At 39.3% G+C, this 17,891-nt stretch overlaps 1 long non-coding RNA gene across 1 annotated transcript; it reads left to right on the top strand.

Annotated features, from left to right (window-relative positions):
* Nucleotides 1–694: 694 nt before the first annotated feature.
* LOC144636737 (uncharacterized) lies at nucleotides 695–6,337 on the top strand. The gene is made up of 4 exons (XR_013567606.1): nucleotides 695–920; nucleotides 3,867–3,939; nucleotides 4,592–4,664; nucleotides 6,239–6,337. It is a non-coding gene; the product is annotated as an uncharacterized LOC144636737 (long non-coding RNA).
* The last annotated feature ends 11,554 nt before the right edge of the window (nucleotides 6,338–17,891 follow it).

Raw genomic sequence — 17,891 nt, forward strand, 5'->3', positions numbered from 1 at the left:
TAAAAACAATTATTCCACTCGCGCTTGCTGGTTATGAGATCGTTATAACCAACTCGGCGATACGCGCCTCGATGGCATCTACCATCTCATATCCAACGCGCGCTCGTGGAATAATTATTGAATATACCATTGACCACAAATGTAATTGCCGATACGCGTTAACGAGAACAGCCGGGTAGCTCAAATATTGCAATTCTTTGGGCGTTTTTAATTAAACAATTATTTTACTCGCGCTTGTTGGATATGAGATAGCTCCGCGCCTCGTTGGCTATATACCATCTCATATCCAACGCGCGCTCGTGGAATAATTGTTTTATAGTATACCACGAGAAAGTAATAAGTGTTGCATAACTAGTATATATTCCTCCAGCCTAAAAAAAATTAAACCATCTGAATGCAAATGATCACACAACACATCTCCGTGGTCTGGCCAGGGCCTGTACGCATGGGCATAACTTCTTACTCGTGGTGTGGCACCCATGGACAGCTATTTCGTCCTTGTTAGTACCCCGTAGAGTAATATAAACCACTGAATGCAATGGCCACACAACACATCTCCGTGGTCTGGCCAGGGCCTGTATACGCATGGGCATTATTTTTTACCCGTGGTGTGGCACCCATGGACAGCTATTTCGTCCTTGTTAGTACCCCATAGAGTAATATAAACCACTGAATGCAGCGTTGTATAATGGTCCTGATTGCAAAATGGACTAACACCTTTCGACCCAATCATATGCGTTGTTGTTTCTTCCAATGAAAATGCGTTGTGATCGTGTCTGGTCAGATTGTTTTACTGGGGGACTGGACGGTCTGGACGGTGTTTACCAAGTGATCACGAAAGCCCGAATCTTGTGATTTTAACAGTGTGTTTTGTCGGATCTTTCTGCATTTCCCGAACACATTTACAGCTGCATTTGAAGGTAAGAAGCTTTGTGAATGTATTGTATAATGCTGTTTGTAGTAATGGATTGAAAATGTCTACTTCTAAAAGCTTAGTTAGCTTATTATTGATCGTGTTGCTCTCAAGCGGCAGGAACGAACCAAGCTGGCGAAGCACTTTATTTTGTATTCTCCACGCTGTTGTGTTTTGCATTTTGCAATTAGGATCTATCATGCTATTTAATTAATTGCGCAGTATTAGATCGTATAATCGTTTTCGTCACGGGTATAAAGAAACACTGTCATGCCGTCAGCTGAGCCACAAATTTTTACTCAGTTTATTTACACCTTGTATCGCCAAAATTATAATGCTTCCAAATTTACAGCTTAGTTGGAAAAAATATATATAGTCAAAAGCAGTAAAATCAATCATTTTGCATTCTTTGAGAGTTTGAACTTTTGAGCCCTTATTTTGTCAGTTATATTTCTTTGCTTCATCTATCATTTTTGGCAGTGATAAAAGCTACCTATTTTAAAGAAAAGGAAGCTCCTGGGCACAATTATGAAATCACAATACATGTACATTTTCCTGAATGTTTCCTTCCATGTACCAAGCAGTCTCTAGAAATATAAATTGATGGGTTGCCATGCTTGCAAAAGAGATATTCATGATGTACCAAGGGATAATTCTTGCGGTATCTGACATCAGCAGACTGCAGAAGCAGACTAAGAGAATATATTGTGTTTCCATTACAGATCGTATTATTGAAAGCTAACCGTAAACAGGCTAACCGAAATGCTATCCAGGCTAGCTTAAACCGGAGTGAGCTGTAGGCTAACCGGAGTGAATAGTAGGCTAACCGAAGTGTGACGCATTAGGCTAACCAAAGTGAAAAGTCAGCAAGTCTGCAGTCTGCAATCTGCAATCTGCAGTCTACAAATGTCACACACTGTAATCCTAGAGTGTGTGATTCTCCTTTAATTTTATTCTGGCATTTAAAACTATAACCACCTCAGTCTATAACCTCTTACTGTGAAATAATGTATTTAATTTTCTCTGGAGAACTTTTTCCAGATACTTATGGCTTTCAAGCCTAAGCACTTTAACATCCTCACCAGCACTGCAGAATGAGTATATTTGGTGGAGGAAACCAAAACATAAATTAGACAATGATTGGCCTCCAGGATGATGTAATGGATGGTTTAATCTGACCTGTTACCACCCCCTCTTCCCAGGCATACTTTTTTTTATTTCATGGTGGTCTATTCCCCACCCCCAGGCAAACAGAAAGACGCAATTCCCTTTCTGTGGGACTTCCCATCGACCATAAATACGTCGCTTTGTGATATACAACAGGAAAGCCAGACGTTATTTTTTTGATTTGCCCCACCCACCAGGACAACACTGCTTTAAACAATTCACCATCCCCGGGCCCGAAGGGCCCAACTTGTCCCAGGGATTACCAGGGGGGTGGGGGTGGGGGTGGGGGGTGTAGGTTGTTAACAGGTCACATTTAACCATGCATAATACACTGTCTGCTGAATAAATTTGACCAGCATTTCAAATGAGTGGATATCTTTGGCTTCACTCATGTTTCAACCTTTAAGGTCCTTGATTGTTTTGTTAAGCTTCACTGTTAAGCTTGACTTGCTTGTACTACCAAGGAGAGTGATGAACTTAACAGAGTCCTGGAATTGTCTCACTTATTTTATGCGAAAAATTCTAAACATACATGTACACCTGATAACTAGTCAAATGTGACCATAAACTACTTTTAACAATCAAACAGGTAAATGAAACCCCATATTGGCCCTATTGGTGGACAATGGTCAATTTCTTATGCAACACAGACAAAACACTGTTTTTGCCTGGCATCCCGAAAGCTGTTTGTTAGGAAAATTAGCATTTTGCCCGAAACACCCTAAGTGAGAGCAAAAACCCGAAATTTACACCCCTTAGTGAGAGCACGAGCATCACTGCCCCTTTAGTAGGTTTGTCCCCCAGGTAGCTGGTCCAAATTGCACCAAATAGGAATACACATCAATGCCTTGACATGTCTTCATTAGGTGGCTATGCCATTATCTCTGTGTGTAAAGTGTGTGAAGCTGTGTTCACACTAGGTGAAACATGATTAGCCTGATCACGAATAAAAGTTACATGTTTTGTTGTGAAAAGTGTTCACATCAGGCAGTGCTTTGCGCGAATCATGATTGAAACATGATTATTCTGATCCTGATGAAACTACCTCACGAGGTAGTTTCAATCATGATCACTAAACATGTTAATAATTGCGGACTTGCAGTGAGGAGGCAAGTGCCCAAAAGCTTCAAAATTGGGCCTTCTATAAGCTTCTTTGAGACCAAATGTGTATTAAAATATGGGCTAATGAAGCGATACAACAGGAATTATCGCGACGGGTAGAAAGCAGTATAATTGGCAGAGCATTGCCACGTTTACGACGAGCAGCATTGCAATGCAAAAGCAAACTTCACAAAACATTTTTCTTTTACCAAAGATAGCACAAATACTGTTTATACTGTCTCCCCAGCTTGCTTAATGCTTATAAACCCTGCTCCATCAAAGGGCTTGAAAATAGACAGAAAGACAAAGATTTAATGGAAACTTTATTGTAATTTCGAGCTATATTTTTCGGTTAAAGTATACAAGTGAAGATTTATGCAAGAACCATAAAACTGCATAAAGACATTACACCATGTTACAATGTTCAGGAATGTAGAGTACTGAGCCTGACAAGAGCTAGCAACCACTGACCACCATGGCAGCTGACTAGACACTTGTTGTTGGTTAACTTGGTTAAATTGTATTTAACCTCATATTTTATAAATTTCCCTTTACTGAGGAAAATCTCTTTTTCTATATTAAAATGTGTCCTTTTTTTAAAGAAAATATCAGTTTAACTCAACATATGATAATGCATTTTTGTAATTCTTGTTTATAATAATAATGCTTTGAATTTCTGTTTTAGCGTTAATGGATGAGGGTCAGGGGTTGAACGAGGAATAGCATCACAAACCGAAGATGATAAGAGACTAAGAATGGTGAGCATCAACCCTTACTAGTACACCATATACCTTATTAATTTTACTCGAATAATTAGCGCCACGCTCGAAAAAGCGCCGCATTTGGGACAAAAAAGTTAATAAGCGCCGCCCCCAGTTTATGACGGAGGATTCAAGCGAACAGCATTGCAATGAAAAACAAACTTCACAAAACATTTTTTTACCAAAGATAGGACAAATACTGTAAATACTGTCTTCCAAGCTTGCTAAACCCTGCTCCATCCAAGGGCTTTAAAATAGACAGAAAGACAAAGATTTAATGGAAACTTTATTGTAATTTTGAGCTATATTTTTTGGTTAAAGCAAACAAGATTTATGCAAGAACCGTAGAACCGCATGAAGACATTACACCATGCTATAATGTCCAGGAATGTAGAGTACTGAGCCTGACAAGATCTAGCTATAGCAACTCCTTACCACCAAGACAGCTGACTAGACACTTGTTGTTGGTTAACTTGGTTAACTTGCATTTAACCTCATATAAATTTCCCCTCACTGAGGAAAATCTTTTTTTCTACAAGTTACCTGTGCATTTTTTTAAAAAACAATCCTGAAGTCTAACTTAACATGTGATAATGCATTTTTGTGATTCTTATATTTATAATAATAATGCTTTGAATTTCTGTTTTAGCATTAATGGATGAGAATCAGGGATTGGATTAGGAAAAGCATCACAAACCGAAGATGAGAAGAGACTTAGAATGGTGAGCATTGACCCTTACTAGTATACCTTATTTACTCGAATAAGCGCCACCCCCGAATAAAGTGCTGCATTTGGGACAAAAAAGTTAATAAGCGCCGCCCCCAAATAAGTGCCGCAGTTCCCATGCGGCGATTATTCAAGGCATATCATAAGACTGAAAACAGCACTACAAAGCAGCTCTAAAACAGCCTTGGAAATTTCTTTTTATCAAAAGCAATGCTTTGCAGTTCAATTTAATGATTTACTGTTCTTTGCTGGTACAGCAAGTGCAAATTCTCTTTTCCGCAAGGGACGAATACCGACAATCAAAAGTCGCTCCTTTTAGTTAAATGTTAAAGTGTTGTATAGATTAGCACTTGAGGGGTGAAAAACTTAATAATTGCCATCAGCGCTTATTAGTTTGAGTAAATAAGGATATACAGCTGCCATGTGTTGATAAATAACTATTAATTTTTTAAGTTGTGTCTTGCCAAAGTAATTAAATTTTGTGAAGTCCATTCATAAATGCGCCTTTATCGTATTGGCAGTACTTTCTCTGTAGTTATAGGGTTTAATATGTCTTTTTAAGGGAGGTTGAGGAGGGGTCATCACAAAGTGCGAGGCAGCAAGGCATGCAATCCATTCCGGTTAGCCTACGTAGCACTCCGGTTAGCCTCAATAGCATTACAGTTAGCTTACATAGCACTCTGGTTAGCCTACAGATAGCTTAGTTAGCTTGCGGTTAGACTTTTTATTTGGAGTTAAGGATTTCTGCCTTGCTGTCTTGCCTCACATGTTGAGGAGTTGAGGGGACAGAAAACTTTTGGATGCCACAAAGTTTTAAGAATGAGGTTGGCTGCTATTAATGTAGAGTTCTACACTTACTTTATTGTCAATTATAATTTGCCCTTTGGGTAACCAGTTCTGTTTTTTTTTTGGTGGCTCATGTGTCTTATTGGTTGCCCCAAGTAGACTTTTGTTGCCCATAAGCACCTCTAAGAAACATTTAACTTGCAAAAAATGCTCAACTTTATTTGTATAACCTTACCTTCTTGTTTTGGTTTTGCAACAGTCCTTCGTTGATTAACCATATCAGGGGCTCTGTACATGTAGTGCCCATTTGTATTTGTAATCTTAGAAAAAGAAAACTACTTCTCTGTCTCACCAAAGATCATTCAGGGAGTATAGCTTACAAATCCCCATTTTTTGTCGAGACACAACACTAAAAATTGTTGCCAAAATATTGCAGTACTCATGCAGTAACTGTGCAAATTGTGTGAAAAGACTCTGACAAAACAAAACTTTTTGTGACACAACACAAAACTTTTTTTTCAAAACAATTTAGTTGCAAAATGCATCTAGGGAATACTTGACTGTTGCAAACTTTGAGTGGTGCCCAGAATAACTTGTCTGTAGAGCCATTTTAAGTAATGATGAAATGGAATCAACTAGAACAAGCTTGAAAACAAAAGCCTGATAATGGTCCCTGTAATTTGACAAGCCAAAAATCAGGGCCCTTAATTCACAAAAATTGTTGGTTTTCTACAATGTTTTGGTGTCTATTAATGAAGTAAATTCCTTGCCATCTTTTAACAGCCTGGCCAAACCATATACACCTGTACCTCAAGAGACATGAGATGATATGATCAATGAGGAGGAAGGGGAGTTATAGTAGAAGAAGATAATAAAGAAAAAGAGGAAAGAGAAGGGCAAAATGATCAACAACATCAGGAGGAAGGCCAAGAAGAACAAGGCAATGATGATGAAGACCTCTACAACAGTTAATAGGGGACAAGTTTAGTGAGAATGATGAGGAATGACCAGTACTTATTTTTCATGTACTTTTTTACAATTTATCATTGTTTCTTTCATAGACACACTGCCGGTTATAATAAATAATTAATAATTAAGTAAATAGAGAATGAGTCTGAAATAAATCTAAAACATTTTTTTTTACTAAATGAACCACAAATCACTGTACTGTGTTGTATGTGAATAGTTTTGTTGGATCTCGATTTTAAGAGTGACAGAATGTTTATGTTCATTTTAAGAATCCAGTATTGTTCGTGCATGACTTATAAACTGTGGCCACCTTCCTTTAGTTAGTTTTCTGGATAAATAAGCTAATAGAAATGCATGAGTTAGGTTTGGTGAAAAAAATTGAGCACAGTGTCACCTGTTGGTCAACCAACAACTCGGTAGCCTGCGAATACAGCCGCCTTTCATTTTTAGAGGCAGCTAACAACTTGGCCTCTGACATTTCTTTTCTGTTTATTTTGGATTTGCCGGATGTGAATTAGCCTGCGAATGCAGATGCATTTTGGCCGATTCTGGAAATACGTCTGCATTTGCAGGCTAGAATCATGTGAATGGAAGCCATATGAAAGTTAATGAAAAGATGTCAAAAAAAAATGGTTTGGTGGCCTGTGTTAGTAGAGCACCACTGTAAATGCAGTGAGGAATTTACCTGTAATAATAATAATAATAATAATAAAAATAATAATAATAATTGATATTTAAACAGGGTGACCCCTTCAGTCGCAGAACTGGTATCAACAGGGGCCCAGTGTAAAATAAATAGAAGAGAATTTCCAAAACTTATCCTAACTTTAAATACAACAATACAAATCTCAAGGTTATAGTGGTTTTGCAATTAAACACACGCTAAAAAACAGGCCCTAAAATTTACTTTCGAAATTGTGTGGGAGAAGCAACAGATGGTATCATCCATGAGCCTGGGGGCAGGGGGTCAAATCCCATATGAAAGGAGCAGGGATGCTCATTGTCTCACTTAGACAAATATTATCTAGATTTTTTTCTCAAGCCACAAATACATTAGTCTTATTAAGGGTTCTTTTAAAAAATTGCGCACAACAAGCATCCTGATCATACCTTTCATAAGTAAGTTTCCAGGGGTGGGGGCGTGAACTTATGTGCCCATACCGGTATTTTTTTTTTTTAATTCAGTTTAGCATTGAAAATTATTGAAGCCAATTCTTTTTTCTTTTTAAAACAAAGAAAACTTTGTCTTTTATTGTGTAGAAATATCTATGGGATTATAGTTGATAGTGGTACTGGTAATAAACCTGAAATGGAAAACACTAGTTGTATAATATTAGTCTAGCAATGGATAAAATAGATTTGTATTCTTATTTGTTGTAACTGAATTACATGTATTTTATTGAGCTAGTACGAGGTCCATGTTTATAAATATTGGTCGAGTTCGTCACTTTGCAATGTTAGGGCGTGGTCTATAGACTTGTGTAAAGAAATGTCTATATAAGTCCGGGGATATCAGTATCCAACATGAGTTTCATTTCATGTTCAATGATTCCTGAGGGGTGTGTCTACAAACAAGGACTAACAATAGAGCTATAAATCATTGAACATTATAACTTCCTTAAAAATTCCTCAACCAAAACATGCGATATGTAGTTGATACTACATACTTACTTCTGCTTTCACTTTATAGGTATTTCGGTTAAAACAGTTTTAAATAGTTCCAGCCGATCCTGGGAACGCCAATTGTATTAGTTGTCATTTTTTAATCTATTGGAGATTCAGTGACATTCCTAGCTTCTAACGGATTGTTCATTATTAATTAATTATTTTTTGGGGGCGGGGGGATAGCTTAATTATTAGGGGGGCAGAAAAGCCTAAGGCGTGTCTTTTAAGGAGGGGGGTTCATTAGAGTTTCAAGATAGTAGGGGGTCATGAAAGTTTTCTTATTTTCATGGACCCACAATATTACGAAGGCTATTTATTCACACTTTATTGAATAACCATCTGAGCCTTTTCATATCCAGCACATTTTTATACCTCGAGTCTGGTCAAAGGGAACAGAGACCCTGGGTACTAGGATGTATCCAGCATAATGCATGACCATGGGTCGAATCCTAGATTTTTAACTTGAATGTTTTATTTGTAATTTATAGATTTTTTTTTCCTTGGTGGTTCAAGCAAGCTTTAGCCAAGTAAAATTAAGCAAATTTTTTCTCTCTAAATGCTAATACTGCCATTTATAATGAATTGTTTATAATAAATTGTTTGCATATAATAAAGGATTGGGGGGTCATAAAAGTTTTGAAGTTTCTGTTTGGGAGGGAGGGAGGGGGGGGGGGTCATTTAAGTTTTTCTGTTGTTGAAGGTACAGCCAGCCCCCCCCCCCCCCCCCCCGAAAAAAAGGAAATAATGAACACTCTATAGCTAAAAAAAACTCAAATAATGTTAAACTTAAGCTTTCCGATTGGTTCATTTCAGAGATTTCTTTAAAAGTAACCGCCTAATTAACCTCCTGGTAATATTTCCGCAGAGCCCCATATGTACATTATTAAAATTATCTCCGACTATTTCAAACTTTCACACTACTCAAACAGTAATCGTAAAAGAACGAGCCAGTCAAAAATTGCTTAATAACTTAACTGACCATTGAACGACAGCGAACCATACCGGAATCGCTACAATAATGACAACGAAAATAGGCCACAAAGCGCTTTGTGGTGTTTCGAATATAGGCCACAAAGCGCTTTGTAGTGTTTCGACTAGGCCACAAAGCGCTTTGCGGTGTTTTGAATAGGCCACAAAGCGCTTTGCGGTGTTTTGATTAGGCCACAAAGCGCTCTGTGGTGTTTTAATTAGAGTCTAATTAGGTCTAATTAGGCCACAAAGCGCTTTCAGTAGTTTCAGTGGTGTTTCGCTCATGCCAGTTCTGCTTTTTCAATCGATTTTTAAATCAAAACGAACCAGGAACAGTTAGAAAAGCACTCGAGCCATACAATATACTCGGCAAGAACATTCCTGAAATAAATAATAAATACACGGGAGAAGCCTTATCCAAAAGAACTAGTCAACGTCGCGAACCAGCTTTCGATCGTGCTAGTGACAAGATTGGGAACAAAGTAAAAGCGTAGATTGAGTGGTAGTTATTTACAGCACCGAAATTAAAATTGGTTGCACTGCTTCTCAGGGATCTTATTTGCCTCTACGTTTCAGGACTATTGAATGATCTTGATTTGAGGATAAATCAAAGTGCGGAGTATTGGCTGGACGGAAACACGCAGTTCGCAAAGCAACCATATAAATCTTCGATCCACTCGAACATTTTTGTTGAATTTGAAAAACAGAAAGTACAGTAAGCTGTCGATTTGTGATAGAAATCTTGTGAGGGTAAACGCAATTATTGCAAATGGCCGCTGCATATTTTCGTACAGAGTCAAAACAAAGTCAAATATTGCTTCCCTGCCCCTACCCGTCGAAAAAACAACTTCGCTCAAAGACCGAACTGCAACAGAGTTTAGTTACCAGTCTTATGCTGCGTGTTACTAGATAGAACGTGTGATATGATTGGCTCATGATATCACATTACGTCATAGGACTGGTTCGCCAGATAGGACAGAACCACAACGGCACAACTGAATGCAATGGCCACACGACACATCTCCACGGTCTGGCCAGGACCTGTACGCATGCGCACAGCCTATTACCCGTGGAGTGGTAGCCATGGACAGCTGTTTCGTCCTTGTTAGGACTCATCAGCATGGCATAGCCAGGCGTAAGGCCGTTTACCCGGCCATTTACTCCAGAGGCGAATCCGAAGGTTGCTTTAAACCTCAGCCCCACATAGAACCATACCCGTAGAGTCCGTAGAGTAAGGCAGAACCTCCCGGCCTTGAGTCCTCCATAGGAAGTCCTTCCCGGGCTCTCGGGTTATTTTCTTTCGAGAAGAAAACAAACTCCTCGTTACACAGGCTAACAACATTAGCAGCAACAAGAAAAATATTTATTAACATGAGCATAAATTCTTACAAATAATGTAAAAGCGTAGAACTATAAAAACAAATAAACTAATGAGAAGACTAATTAACAGGAACAGTAATTTACAAAAGACAAATCAAATCAATGCAAACGGAAAACCATGAGCCTCTCTATGGGTAAAAAAGAAGTCGCGAAGATCACTGCGGAAAAAACTGAGATCTCAAGATTGAAGTGAAGACCTGAAATTGACCAAAACTCGCGTGATCAAATTAAACACTCAGAAATAAAACTGTCAAAAGTCGTAAACACTACAAAAACTATCTGTAATTTCTGAATATTGGCTTTTGACCACATTTCACGAAAAAATAAAGAACGAAGATAAAACGAAGCCGATCTGCTTAAAAAAAACGAAGATTTGCAAAAAAAGTTGCGAAGTAAACGAAGCGAGAGGCTCAACCACCTGTCAGTAAGTAAGCACGAAAAAATAAATTTTCTTGTTACAATTACATGTACAAATACTGGGGAATTCATCAATTATGTTGTAGATAACTTTCTGATGTTCGGGAATTGATACTGTATTCTGTTAGAGCAGGTTTCAATTGAGTGTCGTAAAACCAAAAACCAAAGTAATTACTCCGGCCAATCACAAAGGACACAGACAAACCAGTGAACCAATCAAAACTCCACGCAAATACATGTAGCCGGCACGAAGCGCGGGAAAACGTGCGCGAGCGAGTCATGAGTGGTTTTGGTTTTAGTTCTGATTGGCTGAGAAAGTGGCGCGAGATTTTTAAGCCAATCACTAAGGGCCTGTTTACATGGAGGGAGGGTGCCCCGGCTAACCGAGTTACCCGGCTAGAAGGGATAAAACCTAACCCGCCTTTACATGCAGAATTCACAGCCCTTCTACCCGAGATGAGACAGCGTCATTGAAGCGTGTCACGGCGTGGGAAAACAATGTAGCTCCAAATGATTGAAGAAAAATATGACTTTTTACTGAATAATCAAGGCTTTTCGTCTTCAAACCTATTTTAATTTGATGTGCAAGTTCTCAGAAATTTACTGCGTTCATTTTTGGCGAAATTCAATCGAAATTCAACAATATTTGGCTGTCAAATTGAAATTAAATTTGTTGTGTCGTGAATTAGGATAATCATTCCCACGAAAATTTCGAATTAATTAGCTGTTGCTCAAAGAAATATTTTCCAGCCGACCGATAAAACTAATTTTGATCAAATAGCACTGTTTGGGTCCAGAATTTATACATTTTATGCCATTTACTTCAAATTTAGTTCAAAAACACGCGCGAAAACTTATTCCGGCAAGCCGGGACAGCTCGGGCATAACCGTTTACATGGCAAAAAGCTATCCCGCCTAGAAGGGTGCCCCGGGCAAGTAGACCGAGTGCCCCGGCAAGGCGGGTTACCCTTCTAGCATGTAAAGGCTCCAGTACGTTTTCTTAAGAAACGTATGAAAAGTTGGCTCGCCCAGGGTAGCTCGGTTAGCCGGGTAACTCGGTTAGCCGGGGCACCCGCCTTCCATGTAAACAGGCCCTAAGCGTAGCAATGCAAAACCAAAGCAAACGCAATTAACTTTCGACACTCAAGTGAAAACCGCTCTATAGAACGAATCCCTTACCCTATACACGGATCCAGAGTTTCAGACTTCCGGTCCAAATTCAAAGGAAAAGTGAGCACTCATTAAGTCAGACCATTGTTAAACATCACAAAACACAATACAGTCAACTCTCGCCTTGCGGACACCCCGCTATTACGGACGCTCAATATTACGGACAAAATTCAGATCCCCGGCGAAAGTTATAGAGGTTTTACTGGAAATGACTCCCGCTATTACGGACTCTCGCTATTACGGAATTACGGACACTTTGGTGGTACCAAAAGAACAATTTTATTGTTTTGACTCTCGATAAAGCGGACACCATGAACTTCTCACATAACATTATTGCAGAAGTCTTTTGCAATAATTATTTTTGCAATTTTTTTTGCATCAATTGCTTCAGTAGCTGTACACCAGACTTTGCTTTTTCACTTCAGCTTGCGCCCTCTTCTTTCAGACGACTCCTTTTGAGAGATCAAACCCTCAAACCCTCGACCATTGTCATTCTCCATACCTAACGACTACTGAGTCTTTTCACGACTGTTGATAAGCTCGTCATAGTCCATACTATTTAACCTATGTTAACGCCATTTTTTTCCTCACACCCCGCTATTACGGACACTCGCTATTACGGACACTAAACGAAGTCCCAAAGCGTGTCCGCTATAACGAGAGTTGACTGTACACCTTATTCATAAATGGAGGAACGCGCGGAAGAGTTTGGGTCGAGCACATGGAAGCGAGGCTAGTGAGGCATCGGCTTCGAACCAAAACAAAGAAAAGTATGGCGAATTGAAGTAGTATTTGATAATTCTTGAAATATCTCGTCGGTTAGAAAGCGATTCTTGGGTTTTGATGACTGCCGTTGGGATCTCTGGTTTGTCAACTGCAGATATGGCCGTATGGTTTCGAATTCAACACAAATCATGGAAAAAATTTCGTCGGAAAACCGCATCGATCCTCTCAGTCTCTTCACCTCCTGCTCGTGTACAATTGTAATCCAGACTACTTTCAAGTTTCCTTTTTATGGAAGACACTAGAAGCTTGCAGGAAGGCAGAGGAAAGAAACACGATATAAAAGAGACTATGGAGCTTGTTAAAAAATTAACACGTCTCTCGATACGGTAAGCAAAAATCGCGATTTTATAAAAAACACAAGGTTTGAATATTTTGCCTTCGAACACATTAATAAGCTTAAATGTTGTTCACAACGGTTGATCATTCTTTATAGACGTTACTTGTAACAAATCTTTAAATTTAAGAATAAGTAAAGCCAAGGAAAGTAGAAATAGGGCATAAAGAGCGAGCTTTTAAATTTTAAACTTTACAAATTGAATTAAATTTTACAGCGGTAAGATTCTTGCAATTTTAAATATTCCGATACATTTGCTGAATTCAGAATTTAAGCACTTCTTTGATGTCAAATCGTCTTGCTGATTTTTTGTCCATATATGCTGATCCATTTGTGATTCTAAAATTGTGTATACATTAGAATGCTCAGGTTCGAATGCCGAGTTTAGTGGGTGAAAGTTTTATAAAACGATAGACTGAACTGAAATATTTTTAACCTGTTTGCGTAGTCGCTAGTCGCACAATGTTGGCGATTTTTTTTTTACTTTCCATATCCAGAGACGTGCAAAATCGCTATAGTCTCTATAATATCTATATTTGCAAGCTTTCAAAGTCTTCCATTAAAACGATACTATAGTAATACGGATAACAACTGTACACAAGTTAGTAAAGAGATTAAGAAGATCGATGCGGTTTTGTGACGAAATTTTTCCATGATTTGTGTTGACTTCGCATCCATACGACCGTTTATGCAGTTGTCAAACCAGGGATTCCAATGGCAGTCATCAAAACCCAAGCATCGCTTTCTAACCGACGAGATATTTCAAGAATTATCAAATACTACAGAACAAAGGAAAGAGGCGAAAACCCAAAACATCGAGCTCAAAAGACTAAACGCTCGTTAAAATTGATGCAAGATACAAATCCTTAGCGACAGTAAATAACGTGTCTCTAAAACAAAGCAATAGCTTTGCAAAATAAAGCTACGCAGTCTCTGGCTAAAGTGGACAGAAATAAATATGTCATCCGTGATAAAAAGCAACACACATTGCAACACTATAAACAGCCGGGCCCGGCCTTGCAAATATAGAATGCAAGTACATAATCAACATATTCACGGAAATAAGATCTGTGTCCTTCCAGAGCGAACATTTTTAGAGCTTAAAACGCATCTTGCAAATATGAATGAGCCAAGACTAACCGCAATAGCAAAATTTAATACAGAGGTGTCAAAATGTACTAACGGGAAACGGTGCAGAACTATCATCTCTACACATCTGCTGAGCGGCAGTCTTTCGACTCAACTTTATAACCTAAAATCGCCTTCTTATAATACAAGTGACAGAGCACAGTGCCCTTTCTAAACAACTTTGAAGCGTCAAAATAAATTGGACGACCAAATCCAATTTTACCGAACGGCTTATTTTGTACAAAAGTCACGAAGTAGGAGTCTGTGTAGGCCTGCCATCTGTTTTTTGCTAGGTCTAATTACCCTACTGACAGATGTGTTACAGGATCCATTACAAGTGGGCGGATGGGCGGAATCAAACAAAGTCTACAGGCTCCCCCTCAGGCCCCGCTCTTCCGCTCGCTTCGCTCGCGTAAAACCCCGCTCTTCCGCTCGCTTCGCTCGCGTAAAAACCCCACTCGGGAGCCTGTTCGCAGGCTAGTTCGCAGGCTACCCCTGCATTTACAACTTCTCCTAAAGACCCCTCTCGGCCAGTCATGTCGATCGTCTTGCTTGTGTTTCGTGTTGAAGTGATCGTACGTAGCGCCCCATTTGCGAACAATTAGCTCTGCACAGTCCCCTCTTTCACCATCCTTACCACACGGTTGTTTGAAACCGTTGGGAACTGGACAACATTCTCTCTTCTTGAGGCTGTCCATGTTCACACAAGCCTTGGGAAACTGACCTTCAACAAGAACAACGGCAGTTGTAGCCAATAGCAAGTATCGGACAAGAAAATGCCTCATGTTTTCCATCTGAAATAAAAGTAAGAGTAAATTAATTGTAACCCACAAGGACACAAGAAAAAGAAACCAAGGATATTGACGCCGGAAATTAGTCAAATAAACCAAACTAAACTGAAACACTTACAAAGTCCCTGTTTTTCTAGTGTTATTGATGTGATTAATTTAAGACTGAAAACTGCCAAATTCACGAATGTGATTGGCTTAAACTGATATTGAACGGAAGAACCAAAAGACATGACGAGAAAGCGGGTAAAAAGAAAAACTGATCAAACTTTGGCAAATTAAAGTTCATCTCAAGCCTGACTTAAATCCCAACTGGAGACGACATTGATACGTTTTGCAAGCCCAGAAGTCAAAAGCACTCAATATGGGCCTGTGAGAATATTTGTAAAGGAGCTAGAGAAATTAGAAACATACCCAGACATACCCAAAAGTGAGCTCGACCATTTGTTGTCCAAATTTTGCATATCCGTTCGCAAGCAAAATGAAGCGAAACGGCTAGCTGAGCGTTTGGTCTGTATTCACGATATTCACGTTCAAGACATGAACACCTTCTCCGACATTCTGTTCGGCTAATAATCGCCCCCTTTAGGCGCAAAATTAAAATTAAATAGCCGCCCGCCAGCTATTATTCGAGGAAATACGGTATTCCGGGTATTTAATTCCCTGTACCGTTTGAAATTCCCCACTTATTTTTAGAGATTCCCTTACCTGAAATCATGCCCTCCCTCCAAACAAACGCCTGATAGCAGGTTAGAGACTCCCTATTTTAGAGATTCCCAGTTTTAGAGATTCCTCATTTTAGAGATTCTCCGTTCCCTATCCCTATTCACCCATTCCCCGTTCCCACTTTTACAGGTAACCTAAATATTAGATAACCCCTAGGGAGATGGGATAAACTTGTCCTGGTAAATACCGCAGCTAATCACATTGCGCCTAGTGACACACGCTTGCCAAATGATCTGGTCTGACGCTCTCTTCGTGGTTCAGTGTGCGAAACAGAGCTTTTAACAGACGAGTTCAACAATCCTTTCCATTTTTGTTTCATTTAAAATTCCTCCGACCCGGTTAGGTTCTTCAGTTCCTCGGTCAGGACCTTATCTATTTCATGGTGCCGGCGCGCAGAACCAGCTCCCGCATTACAGCTTATCTGATGAGCTGTACATCAAGGTATGCTGGGATACGCTCGCGTTTTATTGTTTTTCTATCTGTTCTGAGGATTTTCTCAGCTTTCTTGGAATAGCGGAGTAAAGCTCGATTTTAATTTTGCACCTTTTTGTCCTCCAGCCCTTTCTTACTCCTTTCTGCTATCGCGGGGTACACGGAGCGACGAGCGAGCACATGCAAGCAAACGAAGCAAGAAAACGGGCCAAGAAAAAAAGTTGATGCAAACAAGAATAACAGCTTACCTCAGTATCAACACTTCAAGATGTCAGTGTTTAGAATAGCAACTTTTTAGGAGTTTCTATTACGCTTTTATGATGAGCACAATGGACACGACCGTGTCCTTTTTGTTTCGAGGTCAGTGATTGAACAGGCCTGGTGATTGAAGATGCTCTCCCATGGGACTACCCTGGGTGCCCGTGTATTTTCTTGCGCAGTTTCCGGTTTCGTAAGCTGTTTTTAAAAGCTTTACTGATAACGGCTCTCGTCCAATCAGAACTGCTTGTTGCCAGTTTACCCACTGTGATAATAGCTTTTCGATTTCCTGCTTATCGCGCGATTAGTAGCTTTTTGTTGTCGTCGCATTTTTGTTTGTTTTTTACTGTAGTTGCTGTGTCTGCACTGGAAAAAATACAAAACACCTGAATACCGTACAATTATCAGTAGCGTTCCCCCAACTAAACTGTGAACAAACTCATTATTGTTGCGTAGAGTTTTTTACTCGTGTGGTTAAAAATGTGTCAAACAAGTCACGACAAAAACAGTAAACGTGTTACAATACAATACAATACTGTTTTTGTCATAAATGTTATCCAGGACACCCGATAAACTGTTCGCAACGTTCTAAATTCTAGCGCGCTAGTTAAATATAGACTTATTGAACAAATTGACTTTCTTTTCGTCTTTTTCTATAGCTTGCCGAAAATCGTGGAAAACCCGTCCGCCATAACTCGGACGTCTAAAGTGAGCCAGCGACTGTACTGAAAAGCGGATTTACGCATGAGTTGGTCCGTGACGTCATATGCGCATCGTCGCTTCGAGCTTCGAGTGTTCCAAGAGAGAATATACTGAGAATTAACAGGGTTATAAAAGATATTTCTTCGACAAATTCTTCGTCTAGTTTGCCCGGTGGCGAAACCCAAGAGAGCCGCAACGAAGAGACATTGCAATTTAGCGGTATCGTTTCTTATAATGAGAATTTAAAGCCGTTTGACGTCGGTCTAAAGGGCAATGTTTGTATGCAAATACTTAAATATTTATTTCATTCGATGAGGTTTTGGCGCTGTATGCCTACAACGAAGCTGCCGTCTTCTTGTCCAATCGAAGCACCGATCGAAGAAGCCTCGAAGAACGAAGAGGAACTGCGATTCATGGACTACATACGTTTGAATACATGGTATGATGAGAACGACATTGAATAGTTAGGATAAAATGTCTGCAATGTTTCAATTATTAGAGAGCTCTGCATATATATACATGTAGGTTGCTATTGCCGTTTGCGAAGGATCGAAATGATCTTTACTGTTGTTTTCATTCTTGTAATCTATCATACACGCCATGGGCATAAAATCTATCTCAGCTGTTTATTCCGAAAAAAGCTTTATAAACATGAAATAATGTAAAATTTATACAGAAAAATTAAAGTCAACAAGATGGTGCAGGTGATCAA

The sequence above is a fragment of the Oculina patagonica genome, chromosome 13, assembly GCF_052425735.1.
Source record: "Oculina patagonica isolate OP01 chromosome 13, crgOcupat, whole genome shotgun sequence".
Lineage (NCBI taxonomy): Eukaryota > Metazoa > Cnidaria > Anthozoa > Scleractinia > Oculinidae > Oculina > Oculina patagonica.